Here is a 4,129-nt window from a genome sequence, read left to right as displayed (position 1 = left end):
ACAAGGAAGTGCAGGAACAAGAACTGAATGTCCCAAAAAACAAACCGAACATGACCAAAACAAAACATGAATTCCATGGGCGTGACAATTGATGTCAGGAAATTGTGTGAACATGACTCATAGAATGACAACAGACCAATCCTAAATGACATGAATACAGGAAAAAGATCATAGGCTCTGCAAATGTGACAAAGTGGAAGTTTTTCTTTGTGTCTTTTTGTCATATTTACTAACTTCTTTTGTTGCGAAGGACAAGCGGTAGAAAACGATTCCACTATTTTACCGAACTTATTGAAATTAACATTATCTTATTAAGTCAGGGGTGTCCAAACTTTTTCCACCGAGGGCCGCACATGGAAAAATTAAAACAAGCGTAGGCCATTTTGATATTTTTCATTTTCAAACCATAACAAAATATATGGATTTTTTTATTTTATTTTTTATTTTTACCTTTAGGGCTCCTGGGGACCATAAAGGGTCTCAGTCATTACTGCTAATAAAACTTTAGGTTGATATGAAGTAAAAAAAAAAAAAAAAAAAAAAAAGGTTTAATGCCTTGTTTGTCAAAGACAACTTTTTTTTTTTTTTTTAATAGTAAAACTGAAATATGCAGTTTTTAGTAATTAGAGCCATAAAAGATGAATAATGCAGGCCACCATTGATATTAATTCATTTCTAATTTTGACAAATCACAGTGCAAAGATAAATAAAATCCGATCCATCCATTTCCTACCGCTTATTTCCTTTTGGGGTCGCGGGGACGCTGGTGTCTATCTCAGCTACAATCGGGCGGAAGGCGGCGTACACCCTGGACAAGTCCAGGGTATAAAATCCCATTAAATATAATTGGGATCCAAAAGGTGCCGCACTCATAAAGTGATACACTTTTATTATTATTTTTTTTTTTTTACTTTCAAGACTACCGTATTTCCTTGAATTGCCGCCGGGGCGCTAATGAATTTAAAACCTCTTCTCACTCCTGCGCTTACCAAAGGCATGCGGTAAAAGTAAGCATGCGCTAAATATTTTAAAACCTCTTCTCACTCCGGCACTTACCAAAGGCATGCAGTAAAAATTTGAGTGTGATGTAAGCTTGGACCTTAAATCCTACTGAATAGCTCTTAATCTTCTTCCCTTTATGCGATTTCAAATTACCGGTATTGAAATCTGCCTCCTCCATTATTTTGCGAAGCGAGTTTGACCAGGCGGTAATTCAAGGCAGGCGCATACTATATGCCCTGCGGCAATTCAAGGAAATACGGTATTTTGTTTGTTTTAAAGAAAACCTTGATGTTTTAATATGGGAAACCACACAATATATGCAATATTTTTTCCACATAAAACATTTTAAAGTGACATATTTGAAGTAATTGGAGTCTTGAAAATAATTCATTATAGCATTGATTATTTTGGGGGTCTTTTTTTTTAGCAATGGCAAAAACAGAAAAAAGGAAGACAAAATAAAAAAAACAGCCTGCAAAACAGTTTTGGGTCAACATTGCAACTTTTTCTCGTTAGATTTCACAACATTCCACTTTTTTTAAATGTTTTAACATTTTTTTGCAATATCATTTCCAGAATGTGTGGCGGACCAGTAAACAATTAGCTGCGGGCCCCAAATGGCCCCCGGGCCACATTTTGGACACCCCTGCATTAAGTGAATCATAATAGACTTAAGTATTTATGTTATATTTACAATTCATTCATTCATTTTATATCACATATAAATAATATAACAAAATAGGTTTTTATCATCTTAAAGGCCTACTGAAACCCACTACTACCGACCACGCAGTCTGATAGTTTATATATCAATGATGAAATATTAACATTGCAACACATGCCAATATGGCCTTTTTAGTTTACTAAATTACAATTTTAAATTTCTCGCGGAGTTTCCTGTTGAAAACGTCGCGGAATGATGATGCGTGCTTGTGATATTATTGGTTGGAGCGAACATTTTAGCCCAGCACCACTTACGGCTAAAAGTCGTCTCTTTTCATCGCGCAATTACACTATATTTTCGACATCTGTGTTGCTGAATCTTTTGCAATTTGTTCAATGAATAATGGAGACGTCAAAGAAGAATGCTGTTGGTGGAAATCGGTGTATTGCAGCTGCCCTTAGCAACCGAAACACAGCTGGTATTTCTCTGCTTGTTGTGAAGCTTTAACACAGAGCGGTCAAGCGAACATGTTTCTCTACGTCAACCAGCAAGTTTTTGGATGGGAAAATTGTGATATTAAGTCGGCTCTTACCGGAGACTTGAGTGGATTACGCAACCTCATCCTGCAGCTTCTCTCAGAGACACTGGCTTTCACTGCAGCCATCCAACTTTCGGTATGACTTTATAATCTCACTAAAATACTATTAACACAATAAGCAGATAAGGGATTTTACAGAATTATTCTTGTAAATGTGTCTAATTACATCTGAAACGCTGCCACTGCCGCCGCCTGTAGCCGTTGCCTTCTCTTTTTTTTTTTTTTTTAGTGTTTCACTCTAACTTTCCTCATCCACGAATCTTTCATCCTCGCTCAAATTAATGGGGAAATCGTCGCTTTCTCTGTCCGAATTGCTCTTACTGCCGGTGGCTCACATTGTAGACAATGTGAGAATGTGAGGAGCCATCACACCGGTGACGTCACGCGCACATCGTCTGCTACTTCCGGTACAGGCAAGGCTTTTTTTTATTAGCGACCAAAAGTTGCAAACTTTATCGTCGATGTTCTCTACTAAATCCTTTCAGCAAAAATATGGCAATATCGCCAAATGATCAAGACTTTCATTGGTGATGTCACTGGGACATGACTTTCATTGTGTGTCCTCATAGTGACTGCTGATTGGTGGTGTGTTGAGACACAAAATCAACACAAATCAACATAAAGCACAACTTGTTTTGTTGTTTGAATGTAGTCTCTTGAAGAGAAGATGAAAAACCAAATGAGGTCTCATCCAAGGTCTCACTGTTTGTGTCTTTATTCCCAGGTGAACAACCAAAACACTGCTTTCATATTTCCTGCATATGCACTAGAAAAACTGTTTAAATCATTGTTTTGGAAAAAAAAAAAAAATGGTGCATTTTCATTTCTGGGACATGATAGTGAAGGTCTTGCAGACTTTTTCTCCCCTAAAGTAGCATTTAGTGTAAGACATGTATCCTAATATGAAATGTTGTTATACTGTAAATATGCGGATGATGTTGTTCCTTGTGGTGGGCCATACCACACATTTTGGTATCATACTAATACCAAAAAATGCAGGGTCATCGACAATACAGATAATGATGCTTATACTTTTGGACTTGGATATTTTTTTGTTTCCTTTAATTTGCTGAATATGTAATGATCTGCTGTCCGGATCATATTTTGATTTAGATTTTTGAGTCTTTTTGTGTTTTCTGCTTGTTTTGGACTCATCCGGTTCCGGTTTGTTTCCATGGTGGCTCATTGTTTTCACCTGTGCTTGCTCCTGACGCGCACCTGTGTTGTGATTACTGTCATTATTTAGCCTGCCTTCTACCGTCAGTCCGTCTCGTTTCCTAATTTGTCTTTGTACAACAAGTGATGACTTTTGTTCCCGGTTCTGCTTATGCTGGCTTCCATGCTAAGCTCCATTTGTTTTCCTAGCTCCCATGCTAGCTCATTTGGTTTTGTCAAAGTCTGATTTATATTTTAAATAAATCATTTCCTACCTGCACGCTGTGTCCGAAGCCCGTCTGCATCCTTGGGAGAACGAAACCATGCGACCAACGCGTCACAGAATATATATATATATATATATATATATCTATATATATATATATATATATCTATATATATATATATATATATATATATATATATATATATATATATATATATATATATATATATATAGATATATATAAATATATATATATATATATATATATATAAATATATATATATATATATATATATATATAAAAATACGGACCAAAAGTTTGTACACACCTTCTCCTCATTCAACAGGTTTTCTTTATTTCCATGACTATTTACATTGTCACATCAAAACTATGAATGTGGAGTTATGTACTTAACACAAAAAGGTGAAATAACTGAAAACATGTTTTATATTCTAGTTTCTTCAAAATAGCCACTCTTTGCTC

This window comes from Nerophis ophidion, linkage group LG17 (assembly GCF_033978795.1).
Source record: "Nerophis ophidion isolate RoL-2023_Sa linkage group LG17, RoL_Noph_v1.0, whole genome shotgun sequence".
NCBI lineage: Eukaryota > Metazoa > Chordata > Actinopteri > Syngnathiformes > Syngnathidae > Nerophis > Nerophis ophidion.
The sequence above is the reverse complement of the archived record's forward strand: the minus strand, read 5'-3'. Positions refer to the sequence as shown.